This window comes from Chiloscyllium plagiosum, unplaced genomic scaffold (assembly GCF_037043375.1).
Source record: "Chiloscyllium plagiosum isolate Xiang-an unplaced genomic scaffold, Cpla_swu_hap1 HiC_scaffold_9, whole genome shotgun sequence".
Taxonomy (NCBI): Eukaryota; Metazoa; Chordata; class Chondrichthyes; order Orectolobiformes; family Hemiscylliidae; genus Chiloscyllium; species Chiloscyllium plagiosum.
The window spans coordinates 92,254,420-92,280,688 of record NW_028270147.1 but is presented as its reverse complement, the minus strand read 5'-3'; the positions used below and the strand labels follow the sequence as shown (position 1 = coordinate 92,280,688).

The following is a 26,269-nucleotide window of genomic DNA, read 5'->3' as shown; positions in this document are numbered from 1 at the left end:
ATTGAGGGGTGACTTTCTAGAGGTTTATAAAATCCAAGTGGCATTGGATCTAAGGTGTATAGCAAAGGTCTTTTCCCTAAGGTGGAGCAGTTCAAAACTAGGGGGCATATTTTTAAAGTGCGAGGAGAAAAATTTAAAAGGGACTTGCGAACAACGTTTTCACACAGAGGGTGGTTCATCTGTGGAATGAATTCCCAGAAGAAGTGGTAGATTCAGGTACAGTTACGATAATTAAAAGACATTTGAATAGGTCCACGAATACGAAAGGTTGAGGGGGATATGGGTCAAACACAGATAAGTGAGACTAGCTTAGTTTGGGAAACATGATCGGCATGGATGGGTTAGATAAAGGGTCTGTTTCCTTGCTGTATGAGGATACAGGGCACTAACTCATGAGACATTTCAGAGAACATCTCTGGGACACACGCACCAAACAACCCCATTGCCCTGCAGTCGACCACTTCAACTCCCCCTCCCACTCCGCCAAGGACGTGCAAGTTCTAGGCCTCTCTCACCATCAAAGTCTCGCCACCCAACGCCTGGACGGAGAATGCCTCATCTTCCACATTGGGACCCTCCAACCACACAGCATCAACATTGATTTCATCAGTTTCCTCATCTCCCCTCCTGCCACCCCATCCTAAATCCAACCCTCCAACTCGGCACCCCCCTCTTGAACTCTCCCACCTGTCCAGCTTCCTTCCCACCTATCTGCTCCACTCTGACCTATCACCATCACCCCCTCCATCTGCATCTACCGTATCACCTCCCCAGCTACATTCCCTCTAGCCCCACAACCCCTCCTATTTATCTCTCAGCCCCCTCACCCCCATCACATTCCTGATGAACAGCTTATGCCCAAAACATTGACTCTCCTGTTCCTCGGAAGCTGCCTGACTAGTGGTCACTTTCTCCTAGTCGTTATAACCTTACTGCGAAGCCTCTTCCAAGGATGCCCACCTCAAAGGAATTCTCCTCCTCCCTCCACAAAGATCTCAATGAGTCTCTCTCTCTCTCTCTCACACTGCACCCGCCAGGTCATCTCTTCTGCCCAGAAGCTCTTAAACCACGTCAGACGCAAGCCCACTATTACAGCCATATCTCCTTCCTCAGCATCTTCCTACGCAACCAATTTATCTTGCATGGACTCAAGACTACATCCAGACCATCACAATTTGGACCTGACCAGGACAACCATTACCTACAGCAAATCCAATGCCTCCAGAAACAGTTCTCCTTCTGGATCCCCCGTTCCATCCTTGGAGCCATTTGCCACCACCTACTCTCGCTTACCCAAAATTCACAAAACCCATTGTCCTGGTTGACCCATCATCTCCCACTATCCTGCCCTAATGAACCTATCTCTTCATACCTTGACACCGTCCTGTCCCCCTTGGTCTACGGACTTCCCACATATGTTCAGGACACCAACCACACCCTCCACCTCTTCCATGAGTTTTGTTTCCCTGGGCCCCAATGCTTTATCTTCACCATGGACATCCAGTCCCTGTACATGTCTATTCACTATGGCTAAAGCCTCCAAGCCCTCTGTTTCTTCCTCTCCCGCCAAGCCAACCAGTACCCCTCCACCGACACACTCATTCGATTGGCTAAACTGGTCCTCACCCACAACAACTTCCCCTTCGAATACTCCCACTTCCTCAAACCAAAGGGGGAGCCTTTGGCACCCGCATGGGTCCCAGCTATGCCTGCCACTTAGTCAGATACATGGAACAGTCCATCTTCCGTAGTTCCACTGGCACTATTTCCCACCTGCTCCTCCAGTACTTTGATAACTGTATTGGTGCCACCTTGTGCTCCCATGAGGAGGTTGAACAGTTCATCAACTTCATGAAAACCTTCCACTCTGACCTCAAGTTCAAATGGACCACCTCGGACACCTCCCTCCCCTTCCTGGAATTCTCCATTTCCGGCGACTAACTCAACACTGACATCGACTTCACACCCACCGACTCCCACAGCTACCTGGACTAGACCTCCTCCCACAACCTCCACCACCACCTTCCCACTGTAAAAATGCTATCCCTTACTCCCAATTCCTCCACATCCACCGTAGTTTCTCCCAGGTAGGAGCAATTCTACACCAGAACATCCCAGATGGCCTCCTACTTCAAGGACCACAATTTCCCCTCCCACATGGTCAATAATGCCCTTCAGCACACCACCTCCACTTTCTGCACCTCTGCCCTTTCACCCCACCCCTCCAATGGCAACAAGGATAGAACCCCCATGGTCTTCACTTTCTATTCCACCAATCTCCAGATACAATGCCATTTTCACCACCTAGTCAGACCCCAACATCAGAGATATATTTCCCTGCCCACCCCTATCAGCATTCCACAGAGACCATTCCTCTGTAACTCCCTTGTTAGGTCCATGCCCCCCACCAACCCACCCTCCACTTCCAGTACCTTCTCTCGCCACCACCCCCCCTTACCATCCAAGGCCTAAAAGGTTCCTTCCACATGCGGCAGAAATTTTCCTGCACATCCAAATACCTCATCTACCGTGTCCATTGCTCTCAACATGGTCTCTTCTACATTTGGGAGACAAGACGCTAACTTGCGGAATGTATCAGAACATCTCTGGGACACACACACCAAACAATCGCAACCCCCTGTGGCTGAGCACTTTAACTCCCCCTCCCACTCCGCCGAGGACATGCATGTCCTGGTTTTCGTACTCCACTAAATCCTAGCCACCCGATGCCTGGAGGAAGAACGTTTCATCTTCCGCCTTGGGACCCTCCAACCACATGGATTTCACCAGTTTCCTCATCTCCCCTCCCCCACCTCATCCCAGATCCAATCCTCCAACTCGGCAGCGCCGTCTTGAATTCTCCCACCTGTCCACTCCATCCTGCGCTCTGACCTATCGCCACCACTCCCCCCATCTATCTCTTTCCAAACTACCTTACCAGCTGCCCCATCCCCCCATTTATCTCTCAGCATTCCCCTCCTCCCTCCCCCACCCAGCTCACTGCCAACATTCCTGATGAAGGGCTTATGCCAGAAACATCGACTCTCCTGTTCCTCAGATGCTGCCTGACCTTCCAGGGCCCCACTTTTCGATTCCTTGCTGTATGACTCAATGATTCCACAATTACAAGTCTCATCAGACAGCAGTCTCATCAGACAGCATTTTCCAGGACTGAAAACTCTAACACCTAAAATGACAAGGCAGTAGATCCAATGGAACATCACAACCTGCAAGTTCCCCTCCAATCCACACACCATCTTAACTTGGACATATAACAGTCATTCTTTCACAATCACTGAACCTAAAAACTGGAACTTCCTTCCTGACAACACAAGATGTACCTACACTGCATGGACTGCATGGCTTTAAGGCAGTGGCAGCTCACCATCACCTTCTCAAGGGGAATGAAGGATGGACAATAAATGTAGGCTGAGCCAGCAATGTCCACATCCAATTTCTCTTTCAAAACAGCCTGTCATTTGACACACCTTCATTTGAATGATCATATGAAAACTCAAGGTGCCAAAAAGGGCTTCTGCCTTTTTTTGTTGGAGATGGCAAAAAGCTAGAAAATCCAGGTACAGCAACTGCTTACAGTTTAGGATCCTTTAAGAAGAAGATATCAGTATCCTTTAAGCAACTATGAGGAAGGAAAGCAGCTAATATATTCTTTTTCCCTCAATCTCCTTGATCATTAAAATTGAGGCTGCTCCTACATGCAATTCAAGAGGGAAATACAAGACAGTAAAATAAGGACACATTAACAGATGATATGCCCTTTCACTATTACACATGAAGGTCTAATGACAGATCACTGATCAGGGTAAAGAGTCAAAGGGAAATCTCCAGGAAAGGCACAGAGATACTCAATTAATAAATCGATTCCATTTGGTAAAAAAAAACTCAGCCCTAAAAAAGGGAGAATCATATTTAACCCAGAATTCATCTCATCAGTAAACCAACCGAGAATAGTTGAACGACCCCACCAATATGAATAAGGTGGTAAATGTATTTTCCTCAGGCATGGTTCCATATCAGCTGAGTCAAGCAAAATTCACGGTCAATTTTAACACTGTTCATGGACTAGCTAACTGCAAAAAAAGTTTCACTAAATGGATTTACTCTGATCTGATTCCATTAAGTGCTTAAATCCACCTTGCGAAAGATGTAGTTATCTGCACTCAATAACATATAGTACGGGTAATAAAGGGCACTCTTTTGCTCTAGTTTAGTGTTACACTCCTGAATAAATACAGACTGTTTTTATAATCAACCTGCTTAAAGACATTATTACACATCTCTGGTGCAGATGGGACTTAAACATGGGTCTAACACTGCACCATAACAGCCTTAATACTTACTGTAAATTATCAATCTGTTCAGAGATATTATGATACATCTCTGGAACATGTGGGATTTGAACTCAGTTTCTGGCTCATAGGTTAAGGTCAGTACCATTACACCACAAGAGCTCTCATTACTGCATAACTACTTAATGGCTAGTGTGGAACTACTTCTGGACCTAAACAGAGTATTACTAGGAATCACCTGCACCCAAGGACGACATTATCTACAACAAATGGAAGATTTCTAAGCATATTGGCATGTTTTTCTACACTAAACGTCTGGACATTCTTGAGCTTAAAACACGATGCCCATCTTTGACAGTCTCCTTTATTGAACACAGTCCGCCAATTTCTCAGCAACAAGCAGACAAAACACGTCCAGCAATCCTAGCCACTCTCCCCTACATCAAAAACATCTTGGAAATGACTGCCAGATTATTCAGATCCCTTGGCATCATGGTAGCCCACAAATCCACCAATACACTAAAGCAGCAGCTAATGAACTTAAAAGACCCTATATAGACAACAAACAAAACTATATCATTTACAAAACACCTTGCAAGAACTGTAACAAACATTACATTGGACAAATAGGCAGAAAACTAGCCACCTGGATACATGAATATCAACTAGCCACAAAAAGACATGACCCACTCTGACTAGTATCTTTACATACAGATGAGGAAGGACACCACTTCGACTGGGACAACACATTCATCCTAGGACAAGCCAAACAGAAACACATGCGAGAATTCCTAGAAACATGGCATTCCAACCGGAACTCAATCAACAAACACATTGACTTGGATCCTATTTACCATCCCCTGAGAGAAAGAACAGGAAATGACATCACCAATGCAAAGAAACCTAAACACAAATAAAAAGCAGGCCATACCACCAGTGCTTCATCCGGACGCTCACAGATGAGGTTACCTGTTATGGTGACGAAACATCTGAAAATGAACCTTCCAGCTCAGCAAACAAACCTACATGCAGAACCTCAACCTGAGCTACAAATCTTCTCAAAACTCACTAGTCTCCTTATTTCCCAGCTTTAAAATTCACTTTTAATGAACAGTGCATTACATTAAAAATGAGACAGCGTTCTTTCAATTGTCCAAATTAAGAAACATCATATTGAAGTGGTTCATGCAAGGCAGTAAAATCTTGTTTTCATGAGTACTTACCAAAAAAGACCAAAAAGGACCAATTTGTTGTCATATTGATAGTAGAATTGGCTCTTAACTTTACCCCTGATATTAAAACAAAAAATAAGATATTTCATTGATAAATCCTGCACCATATACAGCCAGTTCTTCTATAATACTAGTTGTGTTTCTGTGCGACCCTATGACATATAAAAAATGTGCTATAAAAATAACAAAATTCTGGCGATATATCGCGTTATAGCCAACACAAATTATACATTCCACGTTTTAGAAGCAGCGTTCCCCTATTCACCGATCGTGTTACAGCAGAACTGACTGTACAAGAGATCTTCAACATAACACACATTTTGTCACAAAATATCCAGCTAATTGCTCTGCAGCACTTCCACCTTGAACAACATCCCTTACATACAAACATAGATGATGGCATTACCAATTATATCGACATAATTTTATATGACACCCAGGTTGGTTTGCCTTTTAAGTGTTTTAAATCAGTTCAAATCAGTTTCAGAAGTATAGGAGTGGTATAGTTAAATCATATTTGCCAGGGTTAATGCTAAGTCAGACAAGGAAATGCATGAATACAACCTTATTAAACTCAGTCTTTAATACAAAACTATGATTAGTTTTAATACTGAGGATAATAAAGTAATGTGAGCTAATCACCTGCTACATCTATGGCGGCACGGTGGCACAATGGTTAACACTGCTGCCTCATAGCGCCAGAGACCTGGGTTCAATTCCCACCTTAGGCAACGGTCTGTGTGGTGTTTGCACATTCTCCCCGTGTCTGTGTGGGGGTGCTCCGGTTTCCTCCCACAGTCCAAAGATGTGCAGGTTAGATGAATTGGCCATGCTAAATTGCCCAAAGTGTCAGGTGAAGGGGTAAATGTAGGGGAATGGGTCTGGATAAGTTGCTCTTCGGAGGGTCGGTGTGGACTTGTTGGGCCGAAGGGCCTGTTTCCATACTGGAAGTAATCTAATCTAATCTAATCAATCAGAGCCTATAACCATGTCTATTAGAGTATTAGTTGAGCTTTCCTTCCAAATCAGAATTACATTCAGTGTCCAACAATGCTCTTTTTATGTGGCTAGACTATATATTCCTTTCTGTGCTCATAGGCTTAAGCTATTTAACCAATATTGTGATACAAATTGCAACTTAATTAAGATTGTAATGAACAAATCTTGATAAACTGATCAGCTTTCACTCCATACAGTAGGTCTTGAGAGGAGTTTCATAAATTCTGATAACTGCTTTAAATAACCTGAGATCTTTCTCCTAAACCAAGCACTCATCTTAGGGATACTAAATTTCACTGATAAAACCAATTATAGCAATTGTAACCAATGAAGGTAAACAATCGAGTCAAGTGGGATAATTTATCAAGGTGTCATTCATCTGCAGACCCATCTATTAGAAACAATAAATTGCTGATTTTCATTGATTTTACAAATAAGTCCCAATTTTGACATTACAGTCTTTTCCTCTGCAACATGGTGAAGAATATACCATAAATTGTTTTCAGGTTCTTAACCTTTCCCTAACTACTGAGCAATCGGTACTTTTGTCTGCAGTTTATTTTCCTTTATTCTTTTATAACATGCATCACCGGTAAGGTTAGTATTTGTTGCCAATGCCCAACCACATATTGAGTCAAGTGGTCTACTAGCTTATGGCAGTTAAGTAGTCAACCATTTTACTATGGACCTGGAATTACATGTAGGCCAGATTAGTAAGGATAGCAGATTTCCTTCCCGAAAAGGACAGATGAGTTTTACAACCATTGATGATAGTAACTACTGATCTTGAAAACTGACTTTCAATTTCTAAAATTATTAATTCAATTTAAATTCCACCAGCTGCCATAATTTTGTTCCAGTGTAGGTCTTGAGAACATCAGATATATCAAGATACATTATTTCTAAAATAAACAAAAGAAATGGGCATGGTGGAAATCAAATAAAACTGAATTGCTGAAGAAACTCAGCAGGTCTGATAGCATCTGTGGAAAGCAAGCAGAGTTAACACTGAGTGCAGTAACTCATCTTCAGAATGCTGATATGTTATTTGTATGTCTAGAATTACAAAATGCAAGGATTGACCCTTTTAGCTTTCTAAGGTGCCTGCATCATGCCCAAAATAGCCATCAAAATCCCTATAATACCACTTAACAAAATCAGTTTTGGAGTTGAAAACAAGCTGTACAATTTCAAATTATATATGCTTGACTGTGCAGCACGTTACAATGCCCTTTTCACATTACCGACAATAAATAAAAGCATACGAAATAAGAACAAGAGAAGACTGCTCTACCAATAAAGATGCTAGTAGGTCCAAGTGTGGGTTTCACTCCATTTTTTTGCCTGCCTCTCGGTAACCCTCAACTTTCTTGATCATCAAAAATACACCCAGTCAGCACTGAATACATTCCAGTGGCCCAGCTCCAGTGCTCTATGGTAAAGTAGTGTAAAACCTCATTTATTTTTAAACATGGTCCCCGTTCTAGATTCTCCTATGATTGAAAGCATTTAGTCAGCACAAACCTCTTCAGAATTTTGTGTTTCACTCAGATCACCTCTCATTCTTCTCAACTCCAGTGAGCATAGCCTCAACCTTTCCTCAGATTCTCTTCATCCCAGGAGTCAGCCTAGCGAACCTACTCTGAACTCCTTCCAATGCAATTATATTCCCCCTCAAACAGACCAAACCATACACAGCACCCTTGATGTGATCTCACTAATGGCCTGTAGTTGTAGCATATTTTACATACTTTTATACTTCACTGATCTTGCAATAAAAAAAACAACACAATTTGCATTCAAAGTATCTGTAAGCTAACATTTTGTGATTCATGCATGAAGTATTCTGCAGCCTTTCGCCATTAAATGGGCATTGTGGCTCAGTGGTTAGCACTGCTGCTTCACAGAACCAAGGATCCGGGTTCAATTCCAGACTCGGGCGACTATCTGTGTGGAGTTTGTACATTCGCCCCGTGTCTGCATGGGTTTCCTCTGGGTGCTCCAGTTTCCTCCCACAATCGAGAAAGATGTGCAGGTTAGGTGAATTGGCTATGCTAAATTGCCTGTAGTATTCATGGATGTGTAGATTAGGTGCATTAGTCAGGGGGGGGTAAAATGTAGGGGAATGGGTTTGGATGAGATACTCCTTGGAGGGTCAGTGTAGACTTGTTGGGCTGAAGAGCCTATTTCCACACTGTAGGGATTGTAAATAACATTCTGCATTTCATTTGTTTTCCTCTCCTCTTGCCATATTTTGTGCTGTCTGCCAATCTTTGCCATTCACTGAACCTATCTACACCCTTTAACAAACTCTAACATTCTCACAACTTGCTTTCCTACCTACTTATTATCAGGTAGGACCTATAAAAACTGGATAGGTTACATCTTAATGGGACTGGGATGGATATCCTCAGTGGGATATTTGCTAGTGCTGTTAGAGTGAGCTTAAACTGGCTTGTCAGCCTGAAGGGAAGCTCAGGAGTAACCCAAATTGGAAGGAAATAAAATTAGCAACAGGAAGTCAAAAAGATATCAGAAAGACATAGTTAAAGGCACTTTACCTGAATGCATGCAGCAACCACAAGGAAAATAAACTACAAGCACAAATGAAAATACAATAGTACGATCTAATTACCATTACATCAAAATGGCTGCATGGTGATAATGGCTAGGAACTGAATATTCAGCATTTAGGAAGATAGACAGTGAGGAAAAGGAGGAAATGCGCTGATAACAGGGTTGGGGTCATTACATTAGTAAGGGAGGATCTTAGATTGGAAGAACAATATGAAATTTGTTTGGGTGGAGCTAAGAAACACCAACGGGCAGCAGACCTTGGCTGGAATTATTTAAAAGGAACAAACAGAATGAGGAGTTCTAGGAAACTAGCATTGGGGAGGTGATTTCCTGATGAAGGGCTTATGCCTGAAATGTCGATTCTTCTGCTCCTCAGATGCTGCCTGACGTGCTGTGCTTTTCCAACAACACACTCTCGACTCTGATCTTCAGCATCTGCAGTCCTCACTTCTCCACCAAACAGGTTTGGTAGTGTAGAGCATGGTATTAGTTATATGAAGGGAGAATGTGGCATGGGTAACACAATTATCATCAGTGACTTCAATTTTTGTACAAACCAGGTAAACCAATTGAGCATTAAAGTTGCGAGGGAAGAAATTATGGAGTGTGTTAGAGGTGGTTTTCCATAAGAGTACATTTGAGGAGCAACTCAAGGACGTGTTATTTCAGATTTCGTCATATGTAATGAAAAAAGGCTAATTGGGAAACTTGTTATAAAAGAATCTTTAGTGACCAGAAGGTAAGGTAGTCCCATTTTGAAGCAAGGATGTTAAGTTTGAATAAGAGAAATTATGAAGGCACGAGGTACAAAATAGCTGAGGTAAATTGGAAAATATATTTTAAAGAACTGCACATAAGCAACGGATAGTCTTTGAAGTGCTATTGTAATGACATACAGCAACTATTGTTGCTGTCAGCAATCACTGGTAATAAGTATGATTGTCTATCTAGGAAGTTCCATGCCACTGGTATACAGCAACTATACACTCCTTCAAGATGTGAAAATTCAAAAGCGGTCAATCAACTATGGCTAACAAAGTAAGTTCCTGGTTTTTGCATAATATTAAAAGAAAAGGCCTGTACAGTTGCCAGAAACAGCAACAATTGGAGAGGACTGGGAGGTTTGTAGAATACAACAAAGAAGCAGCTGAGAAACTGAAAAGGATGGGGGAACGAAAAATGAATGCAATTTAGCAACGTACTCCAAAGGCTTTGATAGGCATGTGAAAAGGCAACATCTGGCAAAACAAGTGTGGGTCCATTAGAGGCTGAGTCAGGAATATTTACAATGGGGAACAGAGAAATGGCAGACAAGCTAAATGATTAGTTTGCATCAGTTTTCACAGAGGAAGATGCAAGAACTCTCCTGGAAGTAGATATCCAAGTGGTTAAGGAGAGCGAGGAATTCTTGGAAACTAGGATTTGTGAGATGATGTACTTGAGAAATTAATGGGCTGAAAGCTAATAAATTCACAAAATTCTGATAGTCTTCATCCCAGAGCACTGAAGGATGTAGTTAGAGATATTTGATGCAATGGTGATTGTCATCCAAAATTCTAGACTTCAAAATGATTCCTATAAATTGGAAAGTAGCAAAAGTCATCCCCCACTATTTAAGGAAGTAAGTTAGAAAATGGCAAACTACAAGCCTATCAGCCCTAAATCAGTCGTAGGATAAATGCTACAAACTATTATAAAGAATGGGATAAGCAGATATTTGGTTGGCAATGATCTGATTGGGCATAGTCAGCATGGGTTTACTAATGGGAAATCATGTTTAACAAACTTCCGAATTTTTTGAAGTTGTCACTAACAAAATGGATAAAGGAGAAATGATGAATATAGTATACTTGGATATTAAGACTTTGATAAAGCCGCTTACAGGAGACAGTTTAGAAAGATTAGAGCACATGGGTTATGTACTGGCATGAATCAATGATTGGCTAACAGAAAACACAGCAGGAATAAATGTTATTCTGATGTTGATAGACTGTGACGAGTGGAGCACTGCAAGGATCTGTGCTTGGGTTTCAGATGTTCAAAATATATAAATGATTGAGGTAGGATCAAATGTATTATTTCTAAATTTGCAGATGATACAAAGCTAAGTGGGAACACATGGCGTGTGGAAAACGTAAAGTGGTTGTAGCAGGATTTGGAAAGGGTTAGTGAAAAGAATATGGCAGATGAAATATGATGTGTAAAAATAGGTGGTTATCCACTTTGTTAGAATAAACAGATGTGCACAATACTTATTTAATGGTAAAAGGTTGAAAACTGCAGATGTGCAAAGGGACCCAGGTATCCTTGTCGATAAATCACCGAAGGCTAATAAGCAGGTGCAGAAAGATATGAGGAAGACTAATGGAATGCTAGCTTTTAAGTCCAAGAGGATTAGAGTATGGGAGGAGTGAAGTCTAGCTTCAATTGAGTAAACGCTTGATGAGACCATACCTGGAATAGTGTGTGCAGTCTCCATCTCCTTATCTCAGGATTGCCATAGAGAGTACTGATGGTTCACCAGCTCTGTACTTGGAATGGATGCAGAAGGGTGTGGAGCCAATTCATCTAGCGCATTAAGGATAGGTTCATGATTGGTATAGATAAATAGGGTCACGATTAGTAAAGGAATCAAGGGTTACAGGGAGAAGGCAGGAGATTAGTGTTGAGATACATATGAGCCATGATCAAATGGTGAAGCAGACTAGGGGGACCAAATGGCCTAATTCTGCTCTTATAGTTTGTGGCCTTATGGTCTCTCTCCTCTGAAAAGAGATTAGACAAACAGGACCTATATGCTCTAGAAGTTTGAAGAATGAGGTCTGATCTCATTAAAACCTACTTAAAGGGATAGATGGGGTAGACGCAAGTGAGATGTTTCTCCTCGTTGCACAACCTAAAACTGGGATGGGGGGAGCAATTTCAAAATAAAACAGATGCTACCTAGGTCCAAGAGGAGAAAAAATTATTTTACTCAGAAGGCACTTTTGTTTTCACAGCCTTCTGTGGTACAGGAGTCTACAGTCTTTGAGTATGAAATCGATTAATAGAGGTGTACTGGGTTATGGGGATGGGGTGAGTAAAACGCAAAATGTCCCATCAGCCATGATTTTATTGAATGGTGGGGCAGGCTAGATTAACTGAATGGCTCACTTATGTTTCATTTATCTCAATTCTGTTTACCAGTTGTTCTCTATCCCCCATAATAAAATTGCCCCACACCATGAATCCCACACATGGCATATTATTGCATGGTCTTTCAAATTAACGACTGAAATGAAAACTAACCCATATCAGTTTGTTGACTGAACAGATCAGTACGAAATGAGTTTACGCAGTAAATAAAAACATTAAAATTAAAGGTCACTTCAATCTCTCAGCTTCAGATCATTAAATGAATTGTTTCAGGAGACTGTCACACACCCATCTTCTGGACCATCCTTTCCAGTTTGATTGGTCAAGTTTATAAAACATTCAAGTTTCCCACAAGTTTTACACTGCCTTTGTTACATAGGGCTAGTCTATAAACTATTCCCACCAGCATTTTCCCTAACTCTACTACATAACCTTCTTAGGCAAGATTCATCCTCACTAACCTCATGATGTCATCTCTTATTGTCAGCCTCCTTTTCCTCCTTTGCCATTTTATCTACTTTCTTGAAATAAAGCACCCTGAAATATTAATTTCCCAACATAAACATGTGTTCATGTCTCTAAAATGTTTAAAATCTAATCCACAATCTCTTGCTGTATTGTCTAACTTATTGTGAATGTTTCCACACATTCAGATAAAGAACCTTTAATTTTTTTTTAAAACTGTCATTCCTTGCAACGTCAGAAGTTTATCAAAATACTCAAAACTTACGTCTTTCAGTATTAATTTAAGCTTATATCTTTCAGTATTAATTTTTTAAGAATTTCTTTAATGGAACATGGGCATTTCAGCTAAGGCCAATACTTGATACCCAACCCCATTTGTCTTTGAACAAACTGGCTTACTCAACTACATCAGACAGCACTTAGGAATAAAGCATATTGCTGTGGATCTGGAGTCATACAAGCCAGAACAGGTAAAGATGGCAAATTTCTTTCCCAAGGGCATTAATAAACCAAGTTTGTTTATACGACAATTCATGACGTTTGTCATAGTCGCAAAGATAAGCTTTATAATCCAGACTTGTAAATTTGCACTGGTGGGATTTGAATCCATGTTGAATCCACTTGCATGGATATGAGAAATTCTAAGAAGAAAAAATCAATGACAGGCACAGTCTATTGGCCACCAAATAATAATATCGCACTGGTGTGGGCAATAAACAAAGAAATAACTTATCCCTGTAAAAATAGTACCGCAATTATCATGGGGGATTTTAATTTGCATGTCAGACAGGATAGCCTTGAGGATAAGTTCACTGAATGTATTCATGATAGTTTCCTTGAACAGTACGTCATGGAACTGACAAGGGAACAAGCTATCAGAGATCTGGTCCTGTGTAATGAGACAGGAATAATTAATGATCCCATAGTTTTGGATGCTCTTGGAAAGCGCAATGACAGTATGGCTGAATTTAGAATACAGATGGAAGGAGCAAAGATAAAATCCAATACTAGGGCCCTGAGCTTAAACAAAGGAGACTACAATAGGATGATGGAGGAGTTGGCTAAGTCAGACTCGAAGCAAAGACTTTATGGTGGGACAACTGACCAACAGTGGAAGATTTTCAAAGCAATTCTTCCAAATACTTAGCAAAAGTATATATTAGTGAAAAGGAATGACTGTACGAAAGGGGTAATCTGAAATGAGTGTCCAAGGAAATAAGACAGGCTACCAAATTAAAGCGAAGGTATACAAAATGGCAAAGACAAGTGGGAAACTAGAAAGTTGGGAAAACTTTAAAGGCCAACAGCAAAAGCTATAAAGAAAGTTAGATTATGAGAGTAAACTAGCTCAGAATATAAAGACAGGTAAGCAAGTGCTTCTATAAATATATAAAACAAAAGAGAGGTAGGATGAGAAGGGGAATTTAGTAATGGGATATGAGGAAATGGCTGAGGCATTGAACACGCATTTTATGTCGGCCTTCAAGGTGGATGGCTGTGAATAACCTGCCAGTAATTGATAAAGAGGTAAAGGTAGCTGAGGACCTGGAAACAACCATTATCATGAAACTGGTAGTACTGAGCAAGCTCATGGAGCAGGTGGGACCGAAGGGTCTGTTTCCATGCTGTACATCTCTATGACTATGACTCTAAGTCTCCTAGCCTTGATGCAATACATCCCAGGGTACTAAATGAGATGGCAGGAGGAATAGCAAATGCACTTGCGGTAATTTTCCAAAATTCACTGGACTCTGAGGTAGTCCCAACAGTTTGGAAAACAGCAAATGTTTAAATAGAGAATGTGGAATTATAGATGGTTGGCTTAACCTTTGTGGTGGGGAAGATGCTTGAATCTATAATCAAGGAAGAATTAGCAAGACATCTAGATAAAAATTGTCCCGTTGGGCAAACGCAGCATGGTTTCATGAAAGGCAGGTGAAATTCTATAAAGACATTATAGTGGAAACGGGGACCCAGTAGATGTGGTGTATCTAGATTTCCAAAAGGCATTTAACAAGGAGCTGCACAAAAGGCTGCTGCTGAAGATAAGATGCATGGCATTACAGGTAGTGTATTTGCATGAATAGAGGAAGCAAACAGTGGGAATAAACAAGTGCCTTTCTTGTTGGCAATCAGTAACTAGTGGTGTGCCTCAGGGATCAGTATTGGGACCACAATTATTCACAACTTACATGGATGATTTGGAGCGGGGGACCACGTGTAGTGCGTCAAAGTTAGCTGATGACATTAAGAGGAGTGGTGGCGCAAAGTATGCAGAGGACTGTGAAAATTTGCAGAGGGACATAGATAGTTTAAGTGAGTGAGCAAAGGTCTGGCAGAATACAATGTTAATAAATGTGAAGTCATCCATTTTAATAGGAATAACAGTAAAAAGGACTATTACTTGAATGGTAAAAAATTGCAGCATGCTACTGTGCAGAGGGACCCAGGTGTCCGTGTGCATGAATCACAGAAGATTGGTCTGTAGGTGCAACAGGTAATTAAGAAGGTAAATGGAATTTTGTTCTTCATTGCTAAAAGGATTGAGTTTAAAAACAGGGAGGTTATGTTGCAGCCATACAAGATGCTGGTGAGGCCACAACTGGAGTACTGCATGAAGTTTTGATCTCCTTACTTGAAAAAGAATATATTGGCACTAGAGGGAGTGCAGTGGAGGTTCACTAGGTTAATTACTGAGTTGAAGGGGTTGGCTTATTAGGACAGATGAAGTAGATTGGGATTATATTCATTTGAATTTAGATGAGGGAGGATTTTATAAAAACATATAAAATTAAACAGGGAATAGATAAAAGTAGAGGGGTTGTTTCCACTGGCAGGTGAAACCAGGACAAGAGGGCATAGCCTCAAAATTAAGAAATGAATTAAAGAACTTCTTCACCCAGAGGATTGTGAATCTGTGGAATTTAATGCCCAGTGAAGTAGTTGAGGCTTCCTCATTGAATGTTTTTAAAGCAAAGATAGATAAAGGAATTAAGAGCTATGGGGAGAGGGCGGCTACGTGGAACTGAGGCCACAAAAAGATCATCCGTGATCTTATAGAATGGCAGAGTGGGCTCAAAGGGCCAGATGGTCTACTCCTATTTCTTATGTTTTCAGATCATTTGACTGGGGCTCTAGATTACTAGTCCAGCAACACACCCATCATGCTGTCATCTCATGTACAATATTACATTCCAGGCACATAAAATAAATACTGATTTATAGTCAAACTTACTAAAATCCCTTTAAATAATTTGGACAGCAATTTGAAACAACTACACTGGGATATCATTAAATTTTATTCATTTGATTAGTAGAAAGAAAATTGAAATGTTTTAACAGGTGAATTCTGTCAGCTTAAACATGCTCCACAGAATATCCTAATGGTCTTGTCTCAGCTGTAATATAATTGTAAGGCAGCTTGAATCAAAAGTGATATGTGGAGATATGCTCGCCCTGCCACACAAGTATACAGTGTGCATTCTATTGATCATATTATTTCAGGAAAAATTCAACATGCTCCCATTGACGACTTGTAAAATTCAAAAAGACAAGTCTGTTGTGTAGAACGTTTATGTAGAATTCTTCCATAACATTTAGGATATTTTAATGCCAGAGCAGCCTAACTGAACATTACATATTATTCCAGCTACACTTACAAAATTTGATTGTGTAGAAATAAAAAATGCATTTTACACCAAACTTTGTTCTGTATTCTTCCTTTCTGATAAGGAACTACATGATCCATTTCTTAATCCACGAATCTACAACAGTTCTTAATGTACTTTTAATTTGAAAGAAACTTTGATTTTGTCATTCTTGTGTATTACCCTCCCTAATTCAATCTTTTCTCACCATTCAAAATCCATTCAGTTTGATGCATACTAAAGGCTGTTAAATATTTGAATTCATCCTGAGAAACAGGCTCTGATCATGTCAACTCATTGCCAGTGACTGAAGTGCAAAATGCATCAGCAACTTTTAATGCAATATAGGGCTATGTACAAGGAACTATTTAGATGTTTAGTACTTATTCATTGTAATTTTGTACCATTAAGGAGGATATTATAGAGTAGGACACACAGCCTCTTAAGCTTTATCCACATTCAGCATAATCACGATTGTTCTGATTTTGGTGTTGAATCCACTTATGTGATTGATGTCATACCTGACACAAACAAATAGGATGGTGGTTACTGAGGACAAATCATCTCACCTCTACGAGACTACTTAAGGACACCCTCAAAAAGATGTTTTTGAATCAACCTGCTCAGACATGTTATAATACTTCTCTACAGCAGACAGCACCCAAAGCCACCATGGCCCAGGGGTAGGGACAGTATCACTGCACAAAAACCCTAAACTTCTTCAGCATTGAAATTTTTAAAATCACATTAGGAAAGGTTATCACACAATCCAAAGCAGGTTTGAGAAAATCTATGGCCTTAAAACTTGTCTTTAAACATTTAGACTAAAATGTAATGTTGAATTATAGAACACATTTACTGCACTAGAAAATAGATAGGCACGGAGGCTCAGAAAAAGGGGGGGGGGAACTCAAGGGATGAAGAAGGTAGGGACACCTGTGCTCACCAAGTGATAACAGGATGCTGTGAGGCAATTAAGAACATTTGCCTTAGCATCAGTGAATCTGTGTGAACAGGACACCAAGTGATAACATTCACAGCCGTTCCCTTGCGAAATTAAGACAGTGTTTGATTCTGACCCTGAAACATAACTCGGAACTATCAAAAGCCTTGTAATTAACGGTCAGATCCTGTCAATTATAATGGATTCTTATTACCCCTTGCAAGCAGGACAGACAGAGAGAAAAACATCTTTGCTGTTACAAGACCCTGACTTGAGAGTTCAAAAGGACACGAGAGAGAGAGAGAGAGGGAGAGAGACCATTTTAGTGCTAAGGCTGTTGGAGCCAGTAGGAAATTAACTCGTAGTGCTTATCTGCTATGCATTGAATTTAATTGCATATGTGATATTGAGTAGCCATTACTGGTTATTAAATACCAACTCTGTAAAAGGTAATATTGATGCAGCTTTAACTTACTTGCTGTTCTTGCAGACCACTCTACAGACTGCCCCACTGTCAATTCTAACTAATCAGATGTTATGTCTTATTTGGATTTGAACCACAACTCTGAGAAGAAAGCATGTTTAATTCAAAGATTAATGAATCAGTTTAAATGCAACCTTACGGCAACATCTTAGCCTCAGGTACAGAATGATTCAGTGTTTGAAAAGCGAGTCTGCTCCTAGCTTAGAAATTATTCGAAGCCTAACATTGAAGAGATTCTGGCACAATGTGTCAGGAAGCCATTTGATAATCAAAAGTTTGCCCTCCTTGCTAAAACAATTGTATCTGACATGTGAGCTGTGCAAGGTTACCTTATGAACTCTCCAAATAGCTCAGACTGGTACCTCCTTCTGAGAGGAGTTTATCTCGCTAGCAGAGCCTAACTTGGCTGGGTATGTTTTTCCAACTTGATGAATGACTTAGGGCCTGTAGGAATAATTAGTCAAGCATACACTGACCTGTCAATTAACTTTTCTTCCTTACGAATTATTGTCTTTCACTGTTATCTAATTATGAACATGCAAGGTTTTTGTCAACCTTTGTATAAAGGAAGTCACTTTGTATCAGTATATCGGAGTAGCCTGCTGGGGCACTTGAAGAGCTGGTACCCTACTCTCCTAGGTTATTAAAACCTAGTTAGTTTAGCTTATAGGTATCAGTGTTATGTTGTAACAGTGATGCTATTGGTGAATAACGGGGATGATTAAAATTAAACTAAACTGTCTGTAAGAGGTTTTTATTCCAAAGAGTACGATCTCCAGGATGAACCTAGAGAGAGGTTTTACAGGTCTGAGTCCACAAGGAATTCTCTGGGCCATCTCAAATCTGTACTTTAACAGGTTGGACATGAATCTGAGCCTCCTATTTCAGGACCTGCTAGTTCAGAGGTGGAGACAGACCACTGTGCCACAAGAGCCCTCTAACTCCCTCAGACTAGTTATTCTAATCAACCTATTCAGATGTATTACATCACACTTCTGGAGCAGGTGGACTTGGAATCCGGAATCCAGGTTCTCTGGCTCAGAGATTACCACTGTACTACGAGAGCCCTAACTCACTCAAGACATTGTTTTCTTCTAATCAATCTGTTCAGAGATATTATGACACACCTCTTTAGTAGGTAGGATTTGAATCTTGGTCTCCTGGTTCAGAGGTAGGAACACCACCAGTGCAATACAACAGCCCTCACTCATTCAGGATAGATATTTTCTAATCAACTTGTTCAGAGTTAAGCCCGCCCACTTCTGAAGCAGATAGGACTTGAACCCAAACTTCCAGACTTACAGTTATGGTGCACTGTAGTCTGAGTGAAGTCACTCACTCAGGAGACTATTCTAAACTAAATCATCCTCAGCTGCTTTATCAACTACAGTACTTGCCCTCAATCATGAACTCAAAAGTGTGCTGTTGACTGATCATTTCCACATTATTCAACACCATTTGCAATTCCTCAGATACAGAAACAGCTTAAGTGCAGCAAGATGCAGTTGGGCTGATAAGAAGTAACATTCATGTCATTCAAGTTTCAGGCAATAACAATCCCAAACAGGAGAGAATCCAACCATCTTGATATTCAACATTACACCATTAACAACTGGATCTGCCACATAAATATGACAGTAGGTGCTCACACCAAAACTGAGAGACAACTGAGCCTGCTTGCTCACTTGGAACCATGCATGCACGCATTGTTGTGTCATGCCCAAAATGTACACCGCATGTGCACCGAATAGCCACAACACGGAAATAGGGTTCAGTGGCAGAAAAGACCCCTCAGAGAATAGCAGATCATAAGAGACTGGGGGGGGGGGGGGGGGGGGAAAGAAGGGGTTTGGAGAGGAGGGGGGAGACAAAACTTGGCCATGGATGGGGGGAAATTTAAGAGGCTTCTCCCTTTCTCCTCCCTCCCGATCTCCAAGACCCCTCCTCCCATTCCCATTCCCAACCCACCCCCCAACTCCAGCCACAGCCTGATCTCCAAAGAAACCATTCATGAGCTAAAATCACCACGCTGGAGGTTACTACACATGCTCCTCAGTGTCAGCAAATACAGCCTATAATTATTGCAGGTACAAGAGTGGGTTAGAGGCACAGAATTCTATGATAGAAAACTCACCCAAAGCCAGTCCACTTCAAGTCTCAAGTTGCATGGAGTACATTTCATGCCAAGACAAATGCCCTTCATTCAACACTCAAAATGCTCAACACCAGCCAAGGCCATGTGAGAACCGATTCTGCTCCTGACACAGTACGGCAACACTATTATCTAAAACATACACTGGAACAATTCATAACTCATCCAACAGCACCTTTCAAAGCAACAAATTCTACCACCTAATCGAACTGGTGTGACAAAAGGTCAAATCCCTCTGATAATTAAGCCAAACACAAGCCCCAATCTGATATGACAGCAGTAGAGATTCTCTTCTAATAATTAAACCTGAAACACTCAGAGAAGCTCACCTTGCCCCTCATAATCTGTTAAAAGAGTGGTTAAATAAAAAGAATCCCTGATACTGACTTCATAAGCAATAAATAATATATTTATTCAACTCTAACAGTGAACAAATTAACAAAATTACCAGCAAATCACACAATTGCCCTCTAATTACTAACTATTTCCTAACGGAACTAAATTCTACTAGCCTATATACTGCATCAATAAATTCAAGTCCCACATATAAATCCAAGTAATAAATTAAAACTGAGTCTCTCAAACTTCACACATAATGTGTCTTCTGGAATGCTCTGCCTTTCCCTCTGTCTGTCCAGCCTTTCTTCTGCTGATCCTAATATTTCTTGTTACTTAGATAATTTCTTCTTACTGAACACCTCTCTCCAATGAAGTTTGGTGTCAGGAATATTTTCTAAGAGTGCTGTGTATCTTTATGAATAGATGGAGCTTTTTTTTTCCAAAAAAAAGAGCATGGAGATTTCTGTGAGAGCAAGATGTTTTTCTCAGATGGTGGGCGTGCTCTCTCCTGTGTAATTGCCCCCTTCTTAATATCAATGATGATAGAACAATTCTCTTACAAATCAAATTGGTGCAAGATAGTGAAAACCATCAGATATAAATTTAATTGGGTTTTGGTATCTGGGACCTGGTTAAAATTAATTGGCTAATACTCAAGCTGTTTGCTTTAACATCAAAACAAGCCTAAGATTTTCCAATCACACAGCCAATTGTTACACATTTCCAATTTAAAATTGTGTGCACGTCTACAACAGCTTACAGACTTATTTTAAAATCTCCAAGCTTTGAAAAATACATCACCTCTTAAAGGAACCACACACACTTCCTATCCTTTTTACAAACAAATTCTAGCTTCTTGCCTTCCACTTCACAAGTACTCTACACAATTTCATGACACCAAAGTAGCAAATGCCTGAGAAGACCAACATTTGCCAGTTTCCCTCCAAATCACATATGATCCTGGCTCATAAATATATTGCCTTTTCTTCACTGTTGTTTGGTCAAAGTCCTGGAACACTCCCTAACACCACACTGTAAACATTTCCACCAGATAAACTGCAACACAAGGCATCTCACCACCACATTTGCAAGACAATTAAGAATGTAATAAATTCTAACCCTGCTCGTACATGCCATGAACAAATAAACATTTAAGCTTGACAGTTTTGCAATTGTTTAATCTAACTGAGATTCATCTATACATATTGCTGGTTACAAATTCTGCACTTCCAGCACCAAAGACATCCAGACATATTGCAGGTTGCAACTTGTACACTTCCAGCTCCCAAAAACATTAGAACATAGAACATTACAGCACATTACAAGCCCTTTGGCCTCTATGTTGCACTGACCTGTGAAACCAATCTGAAGCCCATCAATCTAAACTATTTCATTTTCGTCCATATGTTTATCCAAGAACCATTTAAATGCCCTTAAATGTTGGCAAGTCTACTACTGTTGTTTTCATTTATGTGCTCAATACGAGAATTTGCTCAGTTATTGAAAAATAGAAAAATAAAACATCTTTGGATCAACTAGACCTAACACAGATTAAACACTGAGGATGTCACCTAGACAGGGGATGAAACTTTTGCAACAAAAACTTCCAGTTCGGCGAACAGAACCACAGCAACAGCAGAGATTAAACAAAATAACCAACAGATTGACTCAGATATAATTGCTTGATTATTACTCTGGCTCTGACATAAATATTGAAATACAAAAAAAAAATCAAACATTATGTGGTAGTTCAAAACTGTATTATCTTCAAACCTACATCCCAAGGGTTAACAGCAACACACTTTAAAGAATAGATGGTATTGCAAAAACAACTGGGATAAAATAATATTTACTGCAGCTATAAAATGATCATAAACCTTAACATTACACAGAAGGAATTTAAATACAATTCAGTGTTAAATGAGGACTCAACAATTTGTTCACATCAGCTCATTAATTGACTACATCTCATTTAAAGTATCTGTCTATGCAAGTAGCCTCCCTTTCTCATTAGAAAGAAACCTAGTTGAAGGGTGACGTTCCATTTTGCAGCACAGCAGCAAGATTTTTAAAAGAGAGCAAAGTTGAAAATCAAAAATCATTAGAAAATGCACAAAATTAAGTTTTAAAGGTTGAGCTTTATAGCCGGTAGGAAACACTAAGTGACAAGAAGGATTTCAGTTCTGCAGTCCTGAAAACAGAGTATTGCAACATGATTTGATCTCAATAAAAAGAGAAAATGGGGTTGCAAAATGGGTGTGTTGTGACAGTGTTGGATTACTGAAAGGAAATCAAGACAGATACTGACTATGGGATATGAGCTGGGAACAAAGACTGCAAACTAGAAGTGATGACAATACTTTTTCACAAATTAATTAATGGAATGTGGTTATTGCTAATAGGACCATCACTTATTGCTGATCCCTAATTGACCTGGCAAAATGCATTTTGACACATTACAACCCATAGGAGCAGGCGAATCGACATTTCAGGAATAAGCCCTTCATCAGGCTTATGCCCAAAACGTCGATTCGCCTGTCCTCGGATGCTGCCTGACCTGCTGTGCTTTTCCAGCACCACACTCACAACTCTGATCTCCAGAATCTGCAGTCTTCACTTTCTACTACATCAAAGCCCATGTAAGTCTCTCCCACTGAACTACTAAATAAGGAACTTCAGCACTTTTCTTCCATGGACAATGAAGGAATTGCACTATGTTGGCTTTAGGGAGTCAGGTAATTTACTCAAATGCCCAGATTTTGATCTGCTCTTTTGGCACCAGTATTATGATCTTAACTTGATCCAGTTTAGCTTCTGATTACAGTAATCTCCAGAACTTTGATCGTAAGAATTCAGCAATGGTAATGTCGTTGAATGTCAAGGGAAGCTAGTCAGGCACTTGCGTTGAAGACAGTCGTTGCCTAGAACAGCCAATCATTTGTGAAAGCCTGAGTGTTGTCTAGGTGTTGCTGCTTGGGGACAGGCAGCCTCATTATCTGAATAGCAGCAAATGAAACAGAACAGTATTCAATCATCACTGAACATTCCCAGTTCTAACCTTATGATAAATGAAGGCCATTGATGAAGAGGTTCAAGGTGGTTGAGCCTAGGACATTTCCATGGAGAACTCGAAGTGATATCCTGGGGCTGAAATGGTTAGATTCCAATTATTCTCTAGTCCTGGAATGTTAAGCTGGTGTTTCAGAAGCCTATACAAACGAAGAAAGAACACGCAAGTCTTGAAACATTTTTTATTCAAGGAAAAGAACTTGAGCAAAGCAAGCTTCTCAATATTGAGGCTGATGCAAAAGGAGACTACAAGGCTCAAAACCTTGATAAATTAAAGGCAAGGATGAAGTCAGTGTTAAATGAGGTTGCATTAAACTGCAAATCTAGAAAATCACACAGCAAATGATACATGAAAGCACTAGTCAAGTTGGTACAATTCTAGCGGTCAGTCCTGATTTGATTTGATTGATTTTATTTATTAATTGTCACATGTATTTTGTTACAAAATACAGTGAAAAGTATTGTACAGTGTTGCCACTCTCCAGTGCCATTTTAAACCCAGAAAAATAAACCAAAAGATAGAATATAAAGGCAGAAATCTGAAGAAATAGAGAAAGTGTGTTCAACTTTACAGTCCTTCTTGTTAAGTGCTCTGTCATGGACCATGGGCAGAGGAGCAACACCAAAACCAGAAAAAGCATCCCACTCTATTCGTATTATCGCACACAAAATGTAACTCCAAGTAAGTGTCAAATTAATTTAAAATGTGACAGCAGTTCCAATGGGTTCACTGAACATGTTTTAAATGATCTGTACAGAGTTGACTAGTTAAGACACTCTAATCAACCCAACCCAAGCTGTTGAAAAATTTTAAAGTTAAAAATCACATACCAGGTTATAACCTTCTGTTGTGTGATTTTTAACTGTGTCCACGCCAGTCCAACACCGGAACCTCCAAATCATGAAGAATTTAAAAATTTATTCAATGAGAATAGAAATTGGACATGCCCAGAATTCACAGAGCTATCTCCCTAGTATATATGGTGTTAGAATCAAGCAGTAGAAATAACATGAAGCCTGCTGCAGAAAAACTTATAATTTCTATTCACAGACTTGTACTTACAACAGAAACATACCCATTCTATTTACATTTCCCATAAATGTTCTAAATACCTTTCTCCATTATAAAAAAAAATTAATAAGCGAGTGTTAAAAATGCTAAATACAAATTCTAAAAATGTTTATTCTTTTCAAATACAAAACAGAACTTGAATTTGATTCATAAATAAATTTTGCTGCAAGCACAGGGAGGCATTAAGAACAGTGCACCTGCTAACTCTGATGCTGCACTCTGAAATCTGTTTACCATTAAATTGTTTTGATGCTTCAAGAATTCGCCCTTTCAAGATGAATTAACAATGACAACAGAAGGTATTACTTTTCCAGATCCACACACAACAGAGGTCCTCTTTAAAGTTAGCCTTCATACATGACATATTGCAGACTTCATTATTTTTGAAAAGTACGTAAATTTGAATTCTCCCAAAAAGACAATTCCTCTTATGCTGAACCAAGACAGAAACTACAAATTTATACTGGGATGGAAGGTACAACTTGTACATGTTACTTGTTTGCATATCTTTAATTTATGTTTTGGTGGATTCATAACTGAATATTTATTTTTAACTGGATACAATATTAAACATTTACTCCAAAGTAGATTTGTCACTGTACATAGCTGAATTAACTATGTTAATTATTTAATGCTAACCACTACTTTTATGTAATCGAATTGATTCTTATAATTTAATTGTAAAAATTGTAGATTCACTCAATACCACAAAAACAAAAACTTCAAGAATTCTAAACTAAGGAATTCTATTTAGTGAGACTAGTCAACTCGGATGAGCTGTCTTCACTATATGAAACTAAACAGGTATTTTTTATTCTGCCATTCAGCCCCTAAAAGCTTGATCTGCCAACATTCAAAAACATCATGGTGGATCTGTGGCCTTAACTCCACTATTCTGCTTGCTACCCATAACTTCAACTCCCTTGTAGATGAAAAGCTTGTCTAATTCAGTCTTTAACATATTCAGTGACCCAGCCTCTGTTACTTGCTGAAGTAGCAAATTCTAAAGATTAGCAACACTCAGAATTCTTCATCTCCATCAAATGGGAGAACTTTTTTTAAAATTTGTGCCCCCCTAATTCTACATCTCTTCACAAGATAAACATACTCTCAGCATCCATCTTGTCAACCTCCTTCAGGGCAGGCAGATAAAGTCATTAACAAAGCCAATAGCATTTCAAGTTTTTCTGAATAGGGCACAGAGAACAAGAGTAAATAAGTAATGATAAACTAAGCTAGAATACTGGATGCAATTCTGGGTGTGCTACTACAGAATTCTGGGATTGAGGGTGGAGGATAGTGATCGGGGAGGTGGGGAGAGAGAATGGGTAGCTGGGGGTTGGAGTGGGGACAGAGAGAACGAAGTGGGGTAAGGCAATGTAGTGGAGAAGAATGAGGGAGCAAAATCAGAGGATTAGGGAGAGAGGAGGAATGAGGGTAGGTAGTGAGCTTAAGGGAAAGTGGCGACGGGGGTGTTGGTTCAGTGGGGAGAGTGTGGGTGAGAGAGTTGGGCAGAGCAAAGTTGGGTAAGGAGAATGGGCAAAGAGGCGGTGATGGTCAAGGGGGCAGTGGAGGCAGCAGAGGCAAAGTGGGGGAGGGCAGGATGAAGAGTCATTCTTGAAGACCCTTTGGTCCAACTCATCTGCCTCTGCCTCCACCATATCTGCTCCCAGAAGGACCAATTTCACTCCAGGACATCCCAGATGGCCCAGGACCGCAATTTCCCCTCCCACATGATCAACAATGCCCCCCAGCGCATCTCTTCCACTTCCCATATCTCCGTCCACAACAAGGATAGAACATCTCCGGTCCTCACCTTCCAACAGACTAATATCCGGACATGGA

At 40.1% G+C, this 26,269-nt stretch overlaps 1 protein-coding gene across 2 annotated transcripts in view; it reads right to left on the bottom strand.

Annotated features, from left to right (window-relative positions):
* Window positions 1-26,269, bottom strand: part of fam20b (FAM20B glycosaminoglycan xylosylkinase) — a 170,840-nt gene that overhangs the window by 135,481 nt on the left and 9,090 nt on the right. The window contains exons 2-3 of one of the 2 annotated variants that reach the window (XM_087990913.1): window positions 23,342-23,492; window positions 5,534-5,599 (exon numbers count right to left, since the gene is read on the bottom strand). The gene's annotated coding sequence lies outside the window, so the exon portion shown is untranslated. The remainder of the gene's footprint in view (window positions 1-5,533; window positions 5,600-23,341; window positions 23,493-26,269) is intronic. The other variant, XM_087990914.1, reaches the window with a different exon arrangement.